Source organism: Schistocerca gregaria, chromosome 1 (assembly GCF_023897955.1).
Source record: "Schistocerca gregaria isolate iqSchGreg1 chromosome 1, iqSchGreg1.2, whole genome shotgun sequence".
NCBI classification, from domain to species: domain Eukaryota; kingdom Metazoa; phylum Arthropoda; class Insecta; order Orthoptera; family Acrididae; genus Schistocerca; species Schistocerca gregaria.
The window spans coordinates 162,322,395-162,345,384 of record NC_064920.1 but is presented as its reverse complement, the minus strand read 5'-3'; the positions used below and the strand labels follow the sequence as shown (position 1 = coordinate 162,345,384).

At 34.6% G+C, this 22,990-nt stretch overlaps 1 protein-coding gene across 1 annotated transcript in view; it reads right to left on the bottom strand.

Moving 5' to 3' along the window:
- LOC126335878 (glutaminase kidney isoform, mitochondrial-like) overlaps nucleotides 1–22,973 on the bottom strand; it is a 306,299-nt gene extending 283,326 nt beyond the window's left edge. Inside the window, exons 1-2 of the mRNA XM_049999352.1 lie at nucleotides 22,923–22,973; nucleotides 20,329–20,483 (exon numbers count right to left, since the gene is read on the bottom strand). The gene's annotated coding sequence lies outside the window, so the exon portion shown is untranslated. The remainder of the gene's footprint in view (nucleotides 1–20,328; nucleotides 20,484–22,922) is intronic.
- Nucleotides 22,974–22,990: the final 17 nt, after the last annotated feature.

The window sequence follows — 22,990 nt, the reverse complement described above, 5'->3', positions numbered from 1 at the left end:
TTAACATTATGAATTTTAAAAATATATTGAAAATTTTATTATTCTTTCTTTTTTTAGAAGCTGTAGAAATATGTTGATTTCTCTCTCATCCATTTTTAGTAATTGTTTTTTAAATGATGTAGATTTCAGTAACTAAAGCACCAAATATGGTTGTGATTGTCCGTTTGCATTGATTCAGTTTCACTGAACAAAATAATTTTAATGTCATATTTTAAGTATATATAAATGAAGTTACTTTTACACTTGTTGTTGGTAAAAATATTGTAGATGATAAGTGTAAATCAACAAAATATTTAAATAATTTTGGCTACTTAGATCTGCTACACTATGTATTGCGAGATGAAAACTTAAATTAAATTAGTTTGTCTCAATGCAGTGTAAAATATTCATTTAATAATTACATAACAAGTATGTATAAAAGAATAACACATAAAAAATGGCATTACAAATGAACAAATAAAAAATATTACAACTAGCTGAAGGAGCATTTCATAAAGGCAAAAGTATAATTGTAAGATATATTATTTTCACATTCCAAAGAGGCCCCACTAACATGTGTAGCAATTTCGCTGAAAATCTGTAGCGTAATTTTTTACATTTGACGTGGCAACACTTCACTCTGCGCCATCGTGTGACAACAGTGTGTTTTAGCATGTTGCTGTGACTGGAGCTTAGTGTTTAGTGTTTAGTGATAATGTATTGGTGTTCTGTTCAAGAGTGCGTGTTTCTTATGAAGTAATAGTTGATTACTGGTTCCATTAAGAGAAATCAGCCAATGTTTGCTAAACGTTTTAGTGACCAGCACATATCGTCTAAATGCTGGATACACAAATTAGTTAACAACATGGAAAGAAGTGGAATGGGGTTGGATCTTCATGGTGGAGGACAGCCGCCATTAACTGAAGAAAAAGTGACTGGCCTGAAACAGCGACTGTTGGCCTTTTGCTGCAATGTCTGTACAAGGCTTATCTCAGAAATATGAAATGTCATGGAGTACATGTCATAGAGCTCCAAAGAAAGCCGCCATGTATCCCTACAGGTTTACAGTTGTTCAGCAATTGAGATCAATAACGAAGCTCTTTATTGCTCATAGACCAGGAATATTGCAGTACATACGATTCAGTGACGAGACATGGTTCCACCTCTCTGCGTATGTAAAATATTGGAATACACACTTGATGTGTAATGAGAATTAACATGTACTGGTGGAGCAACCCTTGAATTTACTAAAGGTTGGCATGTTATGTGCACTATCACAGCATCGTATCATCAGACCAATTTTTTGAGTCCCCTGTGACAAAAGCAGTTTACATCAAAATGTTTTGGGAAATGGTGAATCAGTGGGAAGATAAAACATCTCAGCTGGTGCAATACGATGGCGACACGTGCAAAATGTCTCATGTGACCATAGCTGTGGTTGAATCATTTTTCCTCAGCAGAGTGAAAGTTTTGTTGCCCCCAAGATCACCTTATTTGACAAAATCTTTTTCCTCTAGAGTGTCCTAAAAGGCAAGATCTACAGGAGCAACCCACACATCTTGGAAGCTCTACAGAGAAAACATCGCCTGTTAAATCCAGAAAAGAATCTGAAGAGTCACGTTGAACTACATTTACAAGTCGAGGGCCATCACTTCCAGCACCTATTGTGAGTCAAATTTATTGCCCGAAGAACAAGCGATAACATGTCCATATCATTTCACTTACTGATTTTTATATGAAGTGTTTAAGTGTAATATAAGCAAATGTTTGTTCATGGGGCCCTCTTCTGAGAGGGACACCATTGTATCATGATAACAGTAAGCCTGATGTTTTAGTTACTAAAAAGGGAAGAATACATAAATATGAGACTGACAATAATATTCAATGTCCAAAAAGAGTAGGAGGTAGCTCATGCATTTTTCCAACTATATAATAGTAATCCAGTAGAAATATGTTTATATCAAGGTAAGTGCGGTATTTGGAGATCGATATTAGTACACCAAAACTTTTATAAATCTATTTGTAGTTATTAGTACATGAACTGGATCCCACATTAGCTTCACAACACACAGGTGTTGTTGGATCTATAATATACACATATCGTTATGGAACAAAATTAAATTTATCTCAAGAGGACATCACTGCAAGTCAAAATACACAGACAAAAGACAATGCTATGTATAAAAAAACGATGCCAATTGTATAGATTGAACAGTTTAGCTAGTTGAATTATTATGTAAAATAATATTTGTCATGAATGGATACGGATATTTCAATGCAGTTTCGAATCTGCCTTAACTGGTACTGATGATAAAAACCTTTTAAACCCCAGTTAATTACGAATTTATTAATATTTTCGCTCAAAATGTACACTAAATGAATGGTGAATATCAAAGACATATTGGTTACATTGTTTGATTTGTCGATAATATGATATATATGATAAATTTAAATACATTGTAGTTAATCTCAGTGTGTCCCAAAGCGACAACTATTAGAGGATTCTGACAAAAATTCAAATTAGCTTTTTTTTGTCAACACATATACAGCAAGAACGTCTTTATTTTGTAATGATTTTTTTCTTTGCAGTCTTGGATGAATGGGATTTTAAATATAAAGTACGTGTAGTTAAAGAAGTAATTTTTTCAGATTGTCTACAATAATTAAACCTGTACTTAGATATATTTATGGAAAGATACATTTTTACACCATAATTTACTTCATGAATAATGTAACAATTAAAAATGAAAAGAGCTGGTACAAGTGATTTATCGATATTTGATGTCAATTGCTTCAAATCATCTGGATTAATTACTGATACAATAACTGTATTGAAGGATACATTACAGAAACAGCAACTTTTAACTACTACATAAGTATTTTGAGCTTGTTAATTCGTTCTGCTAGATGAAAGCGATTAAGCAACTGCCAAAGCAATCGTCATACTGTTTCAAAACTAAAAATTAAAAAGTGCAAACCTATTAAATCAACTGATAATTCAATTTACAGAAATGTACAACAAATGGTTATAGCATAATAAGTAGACAATGTTTTAACTAATATCGTAAAAACTGTAAAATACTAAATGAATTCTGGGTTTATGTGGACAAAAATTATCTTGAATGCATTTAAAAATACTTTAAATAATTTAACTCTAAATTTTATTTTCATCTTGAACCTTTGTACAGTGTATTTACAATTAATTTTATCTCTGTTATAGTTTCTTAGGTTTCATTAATTTGTAACAATTTGTATAATTTCTTCTTTTTCAATAAAGATTTTCCCTTATAAATGCTGATAAATGGCAAATTATCCCTTACAAATCACGACAGATTACAGTTACTCTACTTCATGATTATTGTAAAAAAAATAAACTGGCTATAGCAAACAGAGAAAAACTGATTTAATTACTATTATAATCAAAATATGCTGGCAAATATTTGGAAACAATTAACTTATTTTGAAATTTAACATTATAATAAGATTGTTACAAATAATTGAAATGATTGCTTTTTCTGCTATTGAATTTGTAACAAAGAAAGACAAAATGCAGTTAATCAAAATTTAATTAGTAAAATAAATGAAAACATAATGAACCATCAAGTTAAAGAAGTCTCTTAACTTGCTTGACCCAAATTTCTTTTTAATGTATCAAAACAAAAATTAAATATGTAGTGATGGAAAATATAAAAGCAAGTAGTGGACTGAAAATAAGTTTTATCCTTTTGGGATTTCAAGATAAAATCATATTAGTCTGATAAAACAATGGAATATAAACTTCAAACACTTAATTACACAATCATGAACGAAAGAGATATAATGAAATGTTATAAAATTAAAAAAAGTTATGATTACAAATTGCAGATTTTCAAGCTTGAGAATCTGATTGGAGCTTAGATCAAATTATTCCATTACAATTAGCAATTTATAAATATCTATTAAAAGGTTTGTGTTACATTATTTTAACAAAAATTAAAAAAATGTGAAGACATATCCTTAATACAGTGTTCAAAACAGTGTTCAAAAGCATTTTCTGTGGTCTTTAAAATGTACATTACATCATGGTGATAAAAATATGAAGAGAATAACAAAACAGAATAGAATTGGGCTCAAAACTTATCAAATGCTTGACAAATTTTAATTTCGCATTGTACTCGAAGATCTTCAAAAAATTAAGATAAAATTAATTTAATTATTAATGTTTATCCATTTGATGAGATTTATTGATTATATCCATTGAAAATAAATAAATGTATAAATGTGAATCACATTAATGTATTATATTTTGTATAGGAAAAAGTCACATTAATATTGTGATAATAATCGCTCAATATTTGTTTCACCTCAATTAATATAATATATAAAAGTGATATTTATTTTGAAATGTGAATAATGTATTTTAATAATAAAAAAAATTAATAGTCATATTTCAAATCTTCAGTTAACTAATCATTAAAAGTGGAATTATCACACAAAAAAATGTTTATATTCATATGAATGAAATCTCCATTTGTTATTTATAGTGATTCTGAAAGTTAATTTAAAAATGTCACCATACACATTTATACATAGAGACATGAAACAATGATTTTGTCATTACATTAAATATATAAATGGACATTGTAAAAATACAGTTGTACAACAAGGACCAAACAGTCAATCATATATTACTGACTTTATAGAGAAAGAAGTCGAAGAAATAAGTTCTTTATTTTCTGAAACTGTAGAAATGAAACCATTAATAAATGAAGAACAAATGACATAAAGAATTAAAAACATGTTTATTTTGTAGTGTCATTATTCACAAAAACAAAAAAGGTTGGAATTATTATCATTTAATTGGAAAGTTTACGATTCCCTTATCTAATAATTGTAAATTATATGTAAAACATAGAATATTTGAATAAATTTATTTACATATTTTAGTAGGATAAGATTATAATTTGCTCACGTAGGAACACAGTCATGATGAGAAAGAAATGGATTTAATATTAAGTAATGAATCCAGATATATTAATTTTGCTGAAAAAAAACTCACATCATTCTTCTTAATAACGTTTGAGAAGTATGCGCTACTGCTTACACATGTTGTTGTTCTCATCGAGTACTATGAGTGTACGAAGTTTGCAGGAAATCCGCATTCCAACGTTGTGGCCTCCCCTTGTGAGTACATTGCGACCCATACCTGCTGAATCCGATTGCAGATCTTACATTTTTTTAACACCATCTTTGGTTCTCTGCCAGTGCTGTTGCGAGCCATAGCTGTCTCGAAACGGTCACTGTGAATCCCGAAAACCTACATAAAGCAAATTTTACATCACACTGCAGTTGGAACACCAAAGTAAAATGACTACTTCTCGCACCGCATTCTGTGAGCAGAATTTGAAATGATACTGTCACTAGCAGCGGACAAAGTAGCACTTTAGTTACTTCTGTCTTTGCTTATAGCATTTGGCATGAGAAGACATCCAGTCACAAGACCCAAATCTCATGGAATGTGCTCCCACTTCTTAATAATTTTCCAAAGCTGCTATGTCAGACCAGCCTGACTACTTAAATTCCTGCACTGTCGCGCCCAGGGACGTACAGCTAAGAAAAGGAATGTGTTTTGGCTCTTACCTGTCAGTGTTTCGAAGGAGCACATTAACATATTGTTTCCTATGGCCCACCAAAGATTCATATTTCCTTTATAAATTTGAGGGTTCAGCTATAGGTATTTGTGGAATAGAAAGTTGCAGTGTCACTCTTATAGGATCCTCACACCTTACCTGCCGTGTTCTACCGAAAGTATGGGGCCGTGTATACCTATACCTTTCTCAGAGCCTGCATAGTGTCCGCCAGAATATTGCTCTCCTATCGGCAGACTGGCGCAGTATCCTCTGCATTCTCCTCCCAAGCCCCATTGTTGTCCACTTTCTGGAACCTCAGCATGGAAAAACGCTTTACGAACGTGGAAGCACCGGTCATCTCGTGCAGAAGTCCAATGATGGCATTACCTACTGTCAGCATTGTGTCAGCTCGCAATGGACGTCTGCTCGCCCTGTCCAGTCCACACAACAGTATTTGCTGAACACTGTCCTACTGAGTGTTGCCACTTGCACGAAATTACTCGTGTCCATCAGCTTACTTTGATCTTATGTCTGTCTGTGAAACTGCCACCGCAGATAAACGTAATTCTCAAAAATAAAACGCTTACATTTATGTCATGTATTGGTAATCAATATCTGATAATCTTTAATAAAAATAAAGGAATATACTATTTTCAAATCAAATCTATTCGATCCATATATCACTATATATAATTTGGATCTCAAATACTCATAATGTGTAAGTCGATAAAACTTGAGTTTCACTGTCTTTCAACATTTGATGTTTCTTTTAAAATATATTTAAAGATAAGATTTTATAACTCTTCCAAACCACCGAATAGATCCTTTTATACTGAAAAAAATTTAATATAATGTTTTCATGGAATGAATGCGTGAGAGAAGTGAAAAATTATTGTTTCATTTTTGAGCTTTTCCACTTTCTTATCCGCATTTTCAAGGAAAAAAGGTGAAAATGAGGATGTGATTTGAGGCTTTTATGTCTAGATTTTTATGCATGAAATTTCATGATTCTTCTTTGAAATATCTTTGAACAGATGATGTAAATATTCGAAATTAGAGGTGAAAGTACTTTAAAAAATGATAAAAACCGTTTAAAATGTTGAAACTAAGTGAAAAATGTGTCATTTACTTCATTTACAATTTTGATGCTATAGTAGAATATAAATCTATGTTATTCGTAGTTTTCCCCAAAAATTACAAAAAAAATTAAATTCTGAGAGAATTCTGAGTAATTTTGATAATTTTTGGCGATTTGGTAAAAGTTATCTTTTCAGTTACTTTCTATACTGTGCTGCACTGTACTATACTGCAGCAGTTTGTTGTCTGTAAATGAAACACGATATCACATGCAATTTTATTTACAATAAGTCATCATGACTTGGATATAATTGTATTAAAAATAACTACACAGTAGCTGATATGATCTGCATTAAACAGATTAAAAATTTACGACTAACACTGCTCTTCCATCAACCTTGGATCTTCCTAATCTTTATTTTATTAATAACTTTGTTTTCATGAGACATTTCACAGATCATATCAGGATTTGATTATTTATCTTATTTACCACAAGAGAAACTAAATATCTGAAAGCAGAAAATTATTTAGGGTTTGAATACTTAGAAAAACTAAAAGCCTAGTAGACTATACTCGGTGAAGTATGTACATATTTACATTCTTTAAAGGAAAATTGTTTCAAATGAGAAAAATCTGTGTTTCCAAAGGATGGAAATAGTTCTGAATGTCACTTAAAGTGTCGGCTTATGTATACATATATTTTTTTCGTGAGCAAACAAATTTTAATATTTTGAAAAATTTGGAAGGCAAGTGCTCTTATTGTTTTAGTTATCACTGGTTTGGGGAATATACCATCTGACCTAGGTCAAGACTAGTCACTATGAATTTTGTTAAGGTCGTTAATAAATAGTACTATCACAGTGACTTAAGTCTGTTACTATATTTCGATTTATCATGAGGATAATAGACGATTATTGCCCCAGTTTCAATGATGAGGTGAAAGAGTGCACAGCAGACAGCATACCCAACATTCATTGTTTTCAAGCCAATGTGTAAACAAAATTGACAAGTCGTGAATGGCCAGTCTCAGTACAGCAGGATCGATCACAGAATGTAATGTGCTACAAGTCTATATTCCATGTCTCGCCCTATCTCATTCTACTTGGTATATTTCTGGTTTACCTGGTTGTTCTTGGAACTACTTAGTACAGTATGACATTTCATGTAGCAATGCAATGTGACACTGTCCTTCCATCATTTCTAGGCTGCCACAACTTTCTTTAGTTCAGCACAATTGTGGTGGCAGCACTATTTAGCCCTCGCTGTTAGCTCGTCATATAAAGGAAATTAAAGGTCCAACGGCTGTTTCAATGAGACTCAGAAGAGATTATCTATACTTATCGTCACAGGCCATTAAAAATGAATTTTCATCACACTTGCTTTTCAAAGAGAACGATGCCAATCCCCAATGTCTTTTATGTAATCGCATTAAATGCCATGTGACGTAAACTTACTATAGAATAGCGTTACAATAGCACGTAAAAAGGATTTAAAGATTTAGTTGGCGATGAAAAAGAAAAAAATTTGAATGATCAACAGACGATTTGTAAGGGATTCATTGTTTTCTACAGCAAGAAGTGTTTCGGGCTAAATTTGCAGGAAAGGAGCGTGAAATAAAATCAATGGTATGATAGTAAATTTTCTGATGTTGCATGGATTATTACATATCAGTATTAAGAGTTCTTGATGGAACTGAATGAATGTTATGGAGACATTATATATTTCTGTGAAGTACTTTGATGAGTTGAGGAGCATGCCTAGAACGAATTTTGGATTTAAAACCCCCTATTCTTGAATTTCTGAAGAAAACGAAAAGCAGGAATAAATTTATAAGAGTTGGAATGTATTCTAGACTTCATATTGTTGGTGGACTTGATTGCAGCATTTTATTACTTCTGATTTGAGGAGAAATCTGGGAGTATTAAAAAGAAAATCGCATTATTAAAGGGGAAACTTCTGATAAAGAACACCACCGCCCATTTCCCTAAGATCTTTGTTGTTAAGGAAAATGACAATTTTGAAGAATTAATTGCAGTGTTGGAAGAAATATAAGAATAGTATTCCAAGCGTTTTCAGGACAAAATAGACCATTTGTCATCCCCCCACCCCCTCGCCATCCTGTGCATGTGCAGATGGAACTGATCGATCTGTAATGTAACTGTCATTTGAAAGAGACTTCTTTCACCAAAAATTGTACATCAGGTCTATGAAGTTTCTGGAAGACTTTTCCCATCTCCTTAATAGGGCTGTAAAAGTGATATCAATGTTTCAAGTAACATGTGTATGAAAGGTCTTTTACGATTATGAAACTAAGTAAGTCATGATTACAAGGTGGTTTGAATAACAAATATCTACGAAACTGTCTGTGTCTAACTATGTGGTGACATATTGTGCCAAATATAAATTTTACTACGTCTTTGGTGAACTAAATACAAACAATAATAATATTTTTGTTTTTAATCTATGTTGTTGATATATGTAGCTGTTGTCATGTCAATAGAGTAGTTCTAGTTAGTAAAATTTGATTCTAACTATAAAAGAAACAAACATTTATTGCAGCCCTACTGGAAAGTCACAAAGAATATTCATTTTCTCTTTCTTCCTATATATAAACTTAGATATAGTAGGAATTTTACTGGGGACAATGGGGTGAATACAATATTACTCACCCCATGGCGCTGCAAACTCAGCTTTAGCTTTACATTTTATTTTAGCAGGTATATCAACAAAGTACTAGATGTAAACAGTCATCTGGACTACTCTGAGAATCCAGCAGAAAACATTCAATAACAACAAGCTTCTTGAGCAATGAATAGGTGCTACTTATGTGTATACCGATGGGTCTAAATACAAAGACTCTGTCGTCTGTGCATATTTTGATATTAAGCCTAACAAGAGTAAATTATTTTGTCAGTTTACATAGCTGAGCTCCCAGCTACCGCAAGAAAACTAAATTACTACACAAACGTAGCAGCTCACCATTAAGTCATAGTTACGGAGTTACTCAGCACAATAAAAGCACTTACATTAATCAGTAAAGACAGAAAGGGATATTACCTTACATATCGAATAGCTGCTGCTGTATTGAAGCTAACACGAATTAGTATGTGGATTCCAATCGTCTGGACCAAAGACATCCCATAATTGTGGTGAATCATGCATTCCTGTGGGAAATCTCATTGCTGTGGAGACTTAACCAAAAGTGGCTACAACAGGGCATGGGAGACTGAAGTCTTCAAATAGGCACCTGGTGTAGGTGAATACATCCACATTTACCAAGTTGCTGCAAACGAGGCTCTGAACTACAACTTAAATGGCATCTAATGACATCTACATGGATACCCTGCAGACGACATTTGAGTGTGTGACATAGTGTTCATCAAACCACCTTCACAATTTCCTGTTATTCCAATCTTGTATAGTATTTGTAAAGAATGAACACCTACATGTGACCGTATGATGAACACTGATTTTCATTATTTTACATGGTGATCGTTTCTCCCAATGTAGGTCAGCGTCAACAAAATATTTTGAATTTGGAGGAGAAGTTGGTGATTGGAATTTCCAGAGAAGACTCCGCCACAACGAAAAACTCCTTTGTTTTAACTGTGTCCACCCCACATCCTGTATCATGTCAGTGACACTCTCTCCCCTATTTCGCGGTAGTACAAAACGTGCTGCTCTTTGAACTTCCTCGATGTACTCAAGTAATGCTATCTGGTAAGGATCCCAGAACGTGCAGCTGTACTCCAGAAGAGGACCGACAAACGTAGTGTAGGCAGTCTCTTTAGTAGATCTGATACATTTTCTAAGTGTTCTGCTGATAAAACACAGTCTTTGGTTAGCCTTCCTCACAACATTTTCTATGTGTTCCTTCCAATTTTAGTTGTTCCTAATTGTAATTCCTAGGTATTTAGGTGAATTTATGGCCTTTATGTTTGACTGATTTATTGTGTAACAGAAGTTTAATGGATTCCTTTTAGCACCCATGAGGATAACCTCACACTTTTCGTTACTTAGGGTCAATTTCCAATTTTCGCACCATTCAGATATCTCTTCTAAAACGTTTTGCAATTTCTTTTGATCTTCAACTGACTTTATTAGTCGATATACAACAGCGTCATCTGCAAACAACCTAAGACAGCTCCTCAGATTGTCTCCCAAATCGTTTATGTAGACAAGGAACAGCAAAGGGCCTATAACACTACCTTGGAGAATGCCAGAAATCACTTCTTTTTTACTCGTTGTCTTTCCATCAGTTACTGCGGACTATAACCTCTCTAACAAGAAATAACGAATCCAGTCACATAATTAAGACGATATTTCATAACCTCTAGCGACACATTGTATCATATATGATACATCCATTCAATTGATGTTCCTACACAATGTGCGTAATTTTTTGAAAAAGCGACTACTGCATCATATTTGATACACTCTGCAAAACAAGCAGACAGCCTACTCGTAGTTCTCAGAATGACCACTAGGTGTCAGGAGCAGTCAGTAACAAGAGTGTTTTGGGTGAGTAGGCATGGCTTAAAGAAAGAAAGGTTAGTATTGTTAATTCATCGTTTATTTACTTCTAAATCAGTACTAAAATATTGTTAACACTTCCCTGATTACAATTATATTAAATAAAGTAACGTGAAAGACAAATTTACTTCTCTAAAGTCATATTTTAGTAGATGTAACACATTTGATACATTTGGTCTCTGTGACTACATTTCATAAGCCTGCAAACAAATGGCAGTTAGTTGCATTTTATATTGTTGTTCGTTGTTTCAACAATATTTTATTACTTTTAGTGTGCATGTCACAACTTTAATAATAGGTTAGGCATTTCTAATGTTTTCTATACAAATAAAACGTTGAAAATGTGATTTAAAATAAAAATCTAAGTATTATTGACAGGTCTATATGATTCAGAAATAGCTCAGCTTCTGGATAAGGTCTTTGATGCTAATTTTTCTGACATTGAAATTGATGATGGTGATGATGCTGAAGTTCATATTCAGGGATCGAAACTGACAGCATCTGAAGAAGATGAAGTTTCAGACAGTGAAAGTTCAGTAGTGCCAAAACAAGCTCATGTAACTCCATCACCTACAGATCCAACGCAGCACTGGCGCCACAGAACATAGTAAAGAATGTTTTTAGTAATTTTAATAGGCATGAATATTAATTATTGCAAAACAATCTTTTTAAGCAACATTGTTCTTTCTATTTTAGATTTTCGCCCAATACCTCAACTGCTAGAACGTCAACAACACCAGGGTCTGATGTAGACTCTGTCAGTACAGGAGTTAGGGAAACATTTGAATATTTTATTAAGTATTTAAATGAAGATATCCTCAGTAATATGGCAGAAAAAACAAACATAAAGTATGTTTCATCACATGGAAAATCTCTCAACACCACCCCAGATGACATCAAGATATACTGGGCTGCAAGTATTGTGATTGCACTTCTTGGTTTTCCTAAGCTTAGGAAGTGTTGGGAACAAAGTACTAGATAGCCAATGGTTGCAGGAGATGTCAACAGAGATCGTTTCTACTGCCTTAGAACATCTCTCAAGGTCGTTGATGACAATGCTGTGAAAAAAAAACTGACAAATACTGGAAAGTACGGTCAATGTTGTCAGTGATTAGAGAAAAGTGTGTCCGCAACATCCTCGTACAAAAATTGTTTCTATTGACGGACAAATGGTCCTATACCATGTACAAATCCGCATGAAACAATATGTTAGAGAAAAACCTCAACCTGTGGGTCTGAAAAACTTTGTAATGTCCTTATCATGTGGACTACCCTTAGATTCTTTTATGTATGAGGGTGGAACAGGTTGTTAAATATTATTGAATGCGAGATGTTCTGAATGTAAGCTGTTTTTGTGCTTTATTTCAGAAAGAAACTGTTTTAAAAAGTTTCATATTTCATAAGAATACCCAACAACATTTTTAAAAATTCGTAAAACGTTTTTATATTTTTTTAAATTATATTTTTAACAATTCATATTTTAACAAGAACATGTAATGAGACAGCTGTAACAATTTTGTGCATTTTCTAGCATGAGGGGGAATGATATGTCTTTGCAAATAAGCAAAACTAAAGCAACATTTATTTCTTCAATGAGTGGCAGATTGTCTTGTTAGCAAGCCCAAAGTATTGTATGTGATACATGACCTGTAACAATGTGTAAATATAAAAAAATTATGTGTGAACATTTTACAATCAGTGGTGCCAACCAACACATTAAAGCTCGTTTTGTTCTATTCACTGCATAACTCTGATTTCAGGTCTCCAGAGGCTATGCAGCAACTTCACTACAAGCCACTTGTGTGATACAGTGTCAAAAGCCTTCCAAAAATCTAGTAATACGGAATCAATTAGAAATCCCTTGTCAATAGCATTCAACACTTCAAGCAACTAAAGAGCTAGTTGTGTTTCACAAGAACGATATTTTCTAAATCCGTGTTGGTGTGTGTCAATAGACCGTTTTCTTCAAGGTGATTCATAATGTTCAAACATAATATATGATCTAAACTCCTGCTGCATATCGACGTGTTGGTGTGTGTCAATAGACCGTTTTCTTCAAGGTGATTCATAAAGTTCAAACACAATATATGTTCTAAACTCCTGCTGCATATCGACGTTAATGATATGCGCCTGTATTTAGTGTATTGCACCCACTATCTTTCTTGAATATTGGTGTGACTTGTATAAATTTCCAGTCTTTGGGTACGGATCTTTCATTAAGCGAACGGTTGTATATGATTGTTAAGTTTGGAGCTATTGCATCACCATAGACTGAATGGAATCTAATAGGTATACAGTCTGGACCAGAAGACATTATCTATAGAGTGATTTAAGTCGATTCACTACTCCGAGGATATTTACTTCTGGCAGCTGTTCTTGATTCGTGTTCTGGAATATTTACTTCATCTTCTGTTGTGAATGCATTTCGGAAGACTGTGTTTAGTAACTCTGCTTTGGCAGCACTGACGTCGATAGTATTTCCATTGCTGTCGTGCAGAGAAGGTATTGATTGCTTCTTGCCACTAGCATGCTTTACATATGACCGAATTTCTTTGGATTTTCTGCCGGGTTTCCAGACAAAGTTTCATTGTGGAAACTAGTATAAGCATCTCGCATTGAAGTCCAGGCCAAATTTCGATCTTCTGTAGAAGATCGCCAATCTTGGGGATTTTGTGTCAGTTTAAATTTGGCATGTTTGTTTCTGCAACAGTGTTCTGAACGGTTTTGTGTACCAAGGAGGATTAGTCGTTTATTAATTTATTCGGTATACATGTCACAATTGCTGCCAATACTATTTCTTCGAATTCAAGCCACACCTGTTCAACAATTATATTATTAATTTGAAGGAGTGAAGATTGTCTCTCTCAGGAAAGCGTCAAGCGAAATTTTGTCTACTATTTTAAATAGGTACTATATTTTTCATTTATTTTTGGACGATTTGGCGGATACAATATTCAGTTTCACTACGACAACCCAGTGTTCACTAATCCCTGTATCCATTTTGATGCTCATTATTAACTCAGGATAATTTGTTGCTAAGAAGTCAAGTGTGTTTTGACAACTGTTCACTATTCATGTGGGCTCAAGAACTAACTGCTCGAAATAATTTTCAGAGAATGCGTTTAGCACTATTTCGGATTATTTTTATGGATACCACCGGAATTAAACATGTAATTTCGCCAACATATCGAGGGTAAATTTAAGTCACCACCAACTATAATCGTAGGAGTCAGTTTTCCTTGTACCTTTCAGTAATTGTATCACCTGAATTGGGAAATCAGTAAATGGATCCAAATATTATTTTATTCTAGTTGCCAAGAATGAGCTCTGCCCACATTACCTCACAGGAGCTATCTACTTCAGTTTCACGACAAGATAAACTACTTCTAACAGCAACAAACACGCCACCACCAAAAGTAAAAATTTCGGCTTAGCTTATCTCCGGTTTTAGCCAGCTCTCAGTGCAGATAACGATTTGTGCATCAGTGTTTTCCATTAGCGCTTGGAGTTCTGGTATTTTCCCAACACAGCTATGACAATTTACAACTGTTATACCGATGGTTCCTTTATCTACGTTCTTCCTGTGTTTGGCCTGCATCCTTTGCGACTGAAGCCCTTTTTGTGTTTCCCAAAACTCTTTAACCTTGAAAACCACCCAATCCATGCCATATAGCCCCTGTTACCCATGTAGAGCCTCTTGCGTGTAGTGAATTCCTGATCTACTCAGCGGAACCTGAAACCCTTACTGCGAGACAGTTTGTGAAGATCATTGCCAGGTTGAAATTCAACAATGTCTGCCGGCGACAAGATCTTTATAGGTTCCAATTCACCACAGTTCCTTATCATGTGCTAATCCTGTTGTTTATGAAGAATAAAGATACTTATAAATTGTTAGTGGCATTCGTTTCAATAGTTATATTATGTCTAATGTGTGTGTGTGTGTGTGTGTGTGTGTGTGTGTGTGTGTGTGTGTGCATTAAATACTGCTTCTGTAGAAAAACACGGTAGTCCTATCAAAAGTAACATTACACCTTCTGAATCCATGTTGAATGTGATTAATGATTGGCCTAGATTCGATTGCTCAGACAATGTGGCAATTTACCCCTTCCTCTAAGGAGTTTCCCTCACCAATCATTATCCATAATTTCCTTCACAAGGAGATGTGGAGGTAACATTATGATAGATATTTGAGTCCATCCAAAATTTCCCTTACTTGGCAACGAAACATAGATTAGCTACCTCTCATGAATTGGGAAACGTCCTGTTTTCTATACTGAATTACAGAGGTCAGGGAGGCTTTGTTTACCATTCTTTGGGAGCCAGTGAGACCTCTAGTTTGCTGCAACCCATTCTGTCAAGACTTTGCAATTCGATGCATGTGGTAGAAAACATCACTCCAGCTCCCAAGTACATATGCAAGAGAGTTATACCAGTGAAGATTCGAATCCTGCCTCGGGCATTGATGTGTCTGAAGATTCGAATCCTGCCTCGGGCATTGATGTGAGTGATGTCCTTAGGTTAGTTAGGTTTAAGTAGTTCTAAGTTATAGGGGAATGATGACCACAGATGTTGAGTCCCGTAGTGCTCAGAGCTATTTTAACCACACACACACACACACACACACACACACACACAACACACACACACACACACACACACACACACACACACAGACACACATACACACACACTCATACAAACTCACGCGTGCGCGCCCGCACTCGCGCGCTACACACTAGTCTGTTGAATTACATCTCCTAAAATGATAAAATAGCACAAACCACAGAAATAATATAGAAGTTCTCTGTCGAATTGCTGAAAATTAAAATGTCTGGAAGAGCTGCAGAAGTGTGGATCAAAACTGAGCATAAATGAAAATAGGCGCCTTCTTTTGGAAGAAATGAAAAGAAAGGTAATTCTGACATACATTGGTCTCAAGTAGTTCATACAGATAAATACAACACTGTATATGCAAAAAAGGAAGATGTATAGAGAAAATACATACAAGATAATAATACGAAAATTTTTGTGTGATGTCTGTTATTACAGCTGTAACAAAATGGGAATGCGATTAGGATGCCGTGATACAACAAATTTTTGGGCTACTAACACATATTTAACAAATTTACTATAGTTGAAACACCAGTCCTTAATTGTAAAAACTGTTTGATAACAAGACGGGCATGGACTGGATGGTTCATGTGATGTATTTGATATAAAAGATAGGCTAACTTAGTACATTCCGTTAATGGGGGGAGGACGTCAAATGGGACTTGGAGCTGGAGAGGCACCAGAGGACATTTTAATTTCCACTGTCTAAACTTTTGCAAATAAAATCATAAAACTTTGTCAGCATGTCCAGGTAGGATTCAGGATTCGCACTCATAGCAGTGGAAGTTGAAAAACATTACCAAATAATTTTTCTTCCATGTGAAATTTCATCATTTTTTACTTTCTATTGGCTGCATTTGTTGCTATAGGTACACTTTCCTTCATACATAAGAGATTCTTCGATCACAGCATACATATCATACTTAGAGGTGTATGAAACTCTAGAATTCATTTAATTTATGAAAAAATGAATATCAGGGTGGATTTAGAAAGGGCATATCTTGTTCAGAACAGATTTTCAACCTTAACACCATAATTCGTCATAGACTTACAAACTTCAAAGATATAATAGTAACGTTTATAGTTTTTAAAAAGGCATTTCACTCGGTTGATAGGGAAACACTAGATAAAGTGATCAGAGAATTTGGTATCAAATCTAAATCATCAAACCATATTAGTACAACATTATTCAAGATAAAAGCAAGTGTAAGGCAAGATGATGGCCTGTCTCCATTCCTCTTTAACTGCATACTAGAGAAAATAGTAAAAGAATAGAAACAAAAACTGCAAGTACACAAGCTATCACCAATCAGACTGGGAACTAAAAATAAAGGTATTGAAATTCACTGTTTAGCATTTGTGGATGATTTTGCCATCCTTTTTGAAAATCTAACAAATGCTGGAATACAAATCAGTGTCTTCGAAGAAATAGCCAACAAAACAGGTTTAAGAATATCTGCAGAAAAAACAAATTTATGACAAATATAAAAAGTGCTGCAGAATGCCTAGCAACAGATATTGCCCAGATAAAGAGGGTAAATAATTTTAAATATTTGGGAGAAATTATCCTGTAGAAAAAAGATTACATAAAATGGAGAGAGCTTTGGAATAGCTATGAATGTCTACAATAAAAGCTGTCTGTCTACAAATTTGAAGATACAGCCTACAACACAGTAGTAAAACCATAATTTCTTTATGCAAGTGAATGTTCAGTATTGAAATACATATTACACAAACTTGAAGGCCTAGAAAGAAAAATAATTCGAAAAATACTTGTGCCATCACAAAAATGCAGAGGTATGAAAATTAAGAAGCAATAAAGAAGTGTATCACAACATAGAAAACATAAATGAAACACTACAAAAGAGATGACTGCTAGTTTTTTTGGACACTTATACAGAAGGAACAGCAACAGGGTAACCATACAAATTTTTAAATATCTTTGGGAAAAGAAGTCAAAAATAGCCTGGATTCAAGAAGCTAGGAAAGATTTGGAAAGAAACAACACATGTGACGAAGATGCAACAGAAAGGGAGATTTTCAAGCGGAAGGTGTTAAAAATGAAAGGATTCCAAGGCAGGAGGGAGAAGAAGATAAGTTCAAAATGATCCGAGGAGAGGAGAAGAGTACATAGTGAAAAGATGAAGGAATACTGGAGGAAAAAGGGAGAACAATAAAGAAGGAGGCATTGAAATTGGTGCATAGTGCTCAGATGACCCAAACGAAGAAATAAAGAAAAAAGAAGTATGAGCTATTACATTTTAAACTCCATGTTTAGAACAAACTCAAATTTTATAGTTAATTATCTCAATTTTACCACAGTTTTTAATAGGTTTGGAAAATTCTATAGTTTTGCATTAAGGAGTTCGCATTTAATAAGCATACCTAGCTTGAAAGTATAGGATATTAATTTTAGTTGTTAAATGTACCCAAGTACAGAATTTCTTGTTTTGCGGAAAATGGTCGTTAAAGTTTCTGCCTTTGTTTGGCATTCTTTTAGAACTGTCCAGCATCATAAGTAGGTTCTTTTTCATTTTCTAAAGCAATTTTCTTCTTTTCCACATTCCTATGACGCACTCTTCTTGATTTTATCACCTCCAAAAATGATTTATGTGCTTTCACTATAAGCTCTCTGTCTATCGGATACAAAGCTTTGATGCAGTTCACTCTGGACTTAGTTCCAATTTTTCTCTAAAACATATTTCCTGCTTTGCACATCATCATTAAAACATTAAACTGCGTCATAAAGACCAATTTCTTCCCAATGAAATTGTTTTTGGCGATCTTTTCCATACAAATTGTCCCTGAACATAGGTTTGATGGCTTCCATTACAGCAGTTGGTATAGAATTCCTGTGATGATATTCTTCACCACCAGCAAATGACGTTTGGTACCCACACCATGATTCAGTTCCTTTTGGGCACAAGTTGTGGATAGGTTTATTGTCTCTTTATTGTCTGCTTGCTTCATATTTTTCAAGTCCCCAGTGTTCCTTCTTATTGCCATGCCATTATATATTTGCAGCTTGTCAGTTTCTGCATCCATCATTCACCCTCTCTCTTTTATTCCCTTCACACCAGAAAATTTTTCCCTGACGAATCTTGTCACAGCTTTTTAAGTCCAGTGCCTAGCCTTTTACGTACGTGTCCCACACATTCTAACTTCTGTATAATAGTCTCATCTCCACATGGAGCACATTTTTGAGCTTCAAGGAAAGCTTTACTATCACCATCACCAAGGTACCCCACATACTGCAGGCTATGGGAGGCAACAGATCTAGTAAAGAAGCTAACAACTCCCTGCACTTCTATACCTCTACTTGAGCCTTTATAATTCATAGTACATTCATGATCTGGAATCCATTTCACACAATTATGCTCATCACTTCAACATCTAGTACTTTGACAGTGTCAACAGATATTAATGTGACAACACTATTCAATAAAGTGTGCCTATTTTTGCCAGGTACCATCAAAAGCGGCCACTATGTCCCTGTCACCATCATTTTTGATAACAGATTCTTCTGCAGCACTTTTCATTGATGATTCTGAAACTTCTTTTACAGCCCCATGCGGTAAGGCATAATTCTCTCAAATTTTGCTCGAGGAAGTGGAAGATTCATCACTGCACAAAACTTCTTTCTGCCATCTGTCCTCTACCAATACAGCGCGCGTCATATACTACCCTCAAATTCATGTCATAACTTTTGTTTACGATTTTAGATGTCATGCAAGACGCAATAACGCTGCACTTGCTGCATATCACCTTTCCTGGCACATTCATCTTCCACCACAGAAACACACTGCACACGAAAGCAATACTTGCACGTAACATTGTCTAATATTATCTGTGACAGTATTTTAACATCAACGATAATATTACACGAACCTTCAGATTCACAGTCTCCATTTTCATTAGCACCAAAAACAAGTTTTCGTCTTGAAGCACCCGACGGTGATTTGTTTAACGGCTCTGAGAGGTTGCAGTCTTGAGCCACTGGCGTAACACTTGTTGTACCAGCCTTTACTGTGTATCAGTTGCCCTGCTGACTTTGTTTACGGCTGAAGCAACGAATTTTAGGTATCTTGTGCGATAATATGCCACAAACTAACACAAAATAGCCAAATGAAAATCGCTTCGAAATTCACAACAGAGAACAAACAAAATCAGCGATCAATAATGCACGTCGATAGCAGGAGAGAAAGTATCGAAATCAATAGTCCTCTGTTTCACATTAGACAATATTTGGTACAAACATAAACATTCGAATTCTGCAGACCAAAATACACTTACGTATGACAGAAGAATGCTGTGCAAAGGAGTGTGGCGCTGCATCTTGGTACACTTAAGACCAAATAACGTGCCTTATAATCTCTCAAATATGTAACTTTAGCACATCAAACTATTCAGGAAGATGACATATTTTTGAAAAATCGATTTTTTTTTAAATTTTTGACGTCCTACCCCCTTAAGGAACCTCAATTTTTTTAGAAACATATGTTTAGTGTTTTATTCTTACTTCAAGAAACACAGCTTTTGAAACACAGTTGCAGGATCCAACTTTCAACAGTTCAAAGATAAGATTTGCTTTTTGTGCATCAGTCGTCGAAACTCCTGGTCCAATCAGAGGATATACTCCATCACTTTCTTGCTCAGTCTCATCTGCTAGGCTACCTAAAAGTATACCAGAATATGATAATCCTTTAGAAACGAAAATATCTGCAGTTTTACAACAATGTTTGTTTAAATTACATAGACATTTACAAGACATTTTCGGTGTTGTGTATCTACTTCTACATAATGACCACTACAGGTTGGTTCTGCTTTCAACCTGGAACTTCACCTTTTACCACAGATGCGGTTAATGTTCTCACAGATACACCACAGAAATTCATTTCTATCTTCTTCAGATCTTGCTTTTTTGTAATTAGGTGGAGAATTTTTACAAAGCTTCATATTTAAGTTGTGGAAATATAGCATACTGTTAACTGGTTAGAGTTTTTATTTTGCTGTATCGGACTTCCTGGCACTGTACCGCGACAAATGGAGAAGAAAAGTATGTGTCTTCGATATATCTTTAATGTATTATAGCCTTGAAACTGCATATTGGTGAAGTAAGCAAATACAAATACGAAATTCACGAAATACAGAACGATACCTTTGGAAACTGTGAAATCGATATTGTGCTGTGCGATGTGCTTTTGCGCAAATATGCAGTTTCAGCATTATAGCGCATTAAAGAGTTATCCAAGAGTTGTCCCTTTCCTTCGTTTCTTTGCTGCAGTGGTTGGAAGTCTTATACCCATATATAACAATTTATTTGTTAATTGCACATTTCTTCTAAAAGTAAATCGACAAGCAAATACACAGAGGTCCAAACTTCGTTATAGAGTGAAACATTAATATTTCATAGAACATTTTTTTTAAGATTTTCGGTGTATTTGTGTAATGTCTCAATTTAAAAATTATCTTAAATTTTTGCATCACTAATTCTGTTTTGAGCAGCTATGTTTACATGATGAACAATGCTATCAGCTTAAAGCCCATCGATAGTCAATGATTTTTCTGTCCAGATATCTGCACAAATGTCCGTGCATGCAGTAGATTTCTGCTAATACATTGCGCTCACACAGCACAAGTTCCAGTCTATTGATCGACCGCCATCTGTCGGCATAGAAAAGAAATTTCAGTGGCAAGCGACTACGCTGTTGTAAGCTGAAAGTATATTTAATTTATTCAGAAATGGGGGAAATTCTATTGTGTTGAAAAAAAGTGCAAAAAAAGTCGATAGACAAATAGGCCAAAAAAAGTAATCCACACTGGCTGCAAAGGCAGTTTCAGATGAATTTGGAAATATATAATTATCTTTTGATGATCATAACTCCTCCTAAGATACGGAAAAATACTTGTATGAAAAAAGCAATTTCTCCACATGGGCAGATCACTGGCAACAGGAAGGAGCAAGAAGGGTGAAGAATTTTCTCCTGTTATTTCGAAAAATACCCAACACATACAGAGCTATTTACGCTGCCCTGAAGGATAATTTAGGAGTGCAAGTAGAGTACTGTGCTTCATTTCTAAGAAGCTACAGCTAATATGTTTACAGTTTTAGACATGTTTGAGACATGTTATATTCTCAGAAATTATATACATGACCAATGAGCTGTAATTTAGTTTGTTTCTGACTTTTCTTTTAATCTGCACTAGAATATAAAACTCAATTTTGAACTCTAGACAGGGATTCACAGTCTGTCTGGGAAGTTTTACTTCTATCATTGTAGCAGTGAATTCTACAGTTTGCCTCTAAATCATTCTTTTTATGAACCATATATTACTTTAAGAAGCACTGCAAAACAAGTGTAATAAACTTTATGTCCCTACCAGCACTGTTTCCAGATCTTCCACTATCAACTTAACATAATATTATTATTGTACGCTTCTGTAGAACAAACAGAGCATATTTTTTTTTTTTACTAGACTGTCCCTCAAGTTTGATATAAGATAGTAATGAGTGAAAGGATGCTAGCAATTCCACAGGTCCGGATCGAATATATTTCATTACTTTGACTTACTGTTTGTGGTAAACAGTCTGCAACGAATTTGTTTATTTTATTACCGTTTCCTTGTGTGCTTTAGGATACAATGCTCATAATTTCCCTATTGCACAAATGTAAGCAACTGCCTTCTTATCTTTATCGCTATATTCCACTAACATGTATGACTCCTAGACATTGCGATAAATTCAACAACGAACCGCCTACAATATGTCACTTTAAAATTAACTGTGCACTGAAAGACGGGAAACACTAGTCTGAACAAACAGCTGACTCAGACACGTTTTGCGCGCCAGATTTGCAACGATCGCCTGTCCACACGCTCCAACGTGCCTGCACAGATGTGGAATTAATCCCCAGATTTGAACAATCTCGCTCCAATCTTCAATTCTATGTTCTAGATTTATGCACATTTTACATGTGCAAATATCCCGTTGATATGCAACGATCTGTCTACATAGATGTCATGTGCACAAACAGATCATTGCGTGTGGACTGGCCTTTAATTTTCTCTACAAAAATATTAGCTTAATCTTCCTGTTTATTTGTGTTGACTCACCAATATGTTCTGAGCCCTGGTCTTCATCAGTGAACTTCGCGTATTCACCATCACGTGCATTCATCTCA